The 832-nt window shown below is 63.1% G+C and overlaps 2 non-coding genes across 2 annotated transcripts; both read right to left on the reverse strand.

The window, feature by feature from the left end:
* Positions 1 to 43: 43 nt before the first annotated feature.
* On the reverse strand, positions 44 to 115 carry TRNAA-UGC. The gene has a single exon. It is a non-coding gene; the product is annotated as a tRNA-Ala (tRNA).
* Positions 116 to 498: 383 nt separating this feature from the next.
* TRNAP-UGG lies at positions 499 to 570 on the reverse strand. The gene has a single exon. It is a non-coding gene; the product is annotated as a tRNA-Pro (tRNA).
* Between the last annotated feature and the right edge of the window lie 262 nt (positions 571 to 832).

Consider the following 832-nt stretch of genomic DNA (forward strand, 5'->3'; position numbering starts at 1 on the left):
CAGCCGTCACCCCACTCTGGTTTTTTGGGGAGGCAAAATGATATGGAGATGCTGGGGGTTGAACCCAGGGCCTCTTACATGCAAAGCAAGCGCTCTCCCGCTGAGCTACATCCCCTGTGTGTGGGCAGGGGTGGGGGCCTGGACAAGTCCCCTCACCCCCCACCGCTGCCCCACTGCCCACAGCTCACCCTGCTCTGTCCCCAGGGCCCTGACCCCAGAGACAGACCCTCGGGGCACATGCTGCTGGCAGCACCCGCTCTGCTCTGCACTGCCCAGCGCTGCCTCCAGCTGCCCTTTCCCACCCCTTCCTTCATCTGCCTCCCTGCCCACGCGCCCTGCAGCACATCGCTGCCAGCTCTTAGGGGTCCAGCCAGCCCACGGGGACGTGCTCAGCCAGAATGGGGCACTGACCCCACTGTGCTGGTACCGCTGCCCTTGCCGTGCCCTGGTTACACCATGATGCCATGTGCCACCGGGGAAAGTGGGTGCCCAAAAGCAGGGCTCGTCCGGGAGTTGAACCCGGGACCTCTCGCACCCAAAGCGAGAATCATACCCCTAGACCAACGAGCCAGGGTGCTGCACCCCGATGCACCCCCAGCCTCTGTGCCCCACACACTTTTGGGATTTTGGAGGGGCAGCTGAGCCTGTGTGTGTCCCTTGGCACACTCTGGGAGCAGGGAGGTCCCTCTTGATGTGGCTGGTCCATGGAGCCACCATCTGGAGGTGACCGTGGGGCATTAGTGCCCAGCATCTGCAATTCCCACCATCTCCGGGGATTTTCCTCCTCAAAACCATCTCCCTGGCCCTTGCAGTGGTTGAAATGGCCGGTGCT

Source organism: Fulmarus glacialis, unplaced genomic scaffold, assembly GCF_000690835.1.
Source record: "Fulmarus glacialis isolate BGI_N327 unplaced genomic scaffold, ASM69083v1 scaffold18748, whole genome shotgun sequence".
In the NCBI taxonomy this organism is placed as follows: Eukaryota; Metazoa; Chordata; class Aves; order Procellariiformes; family Procellariidae; genus Fulmarus; species Fulmarus glacialis.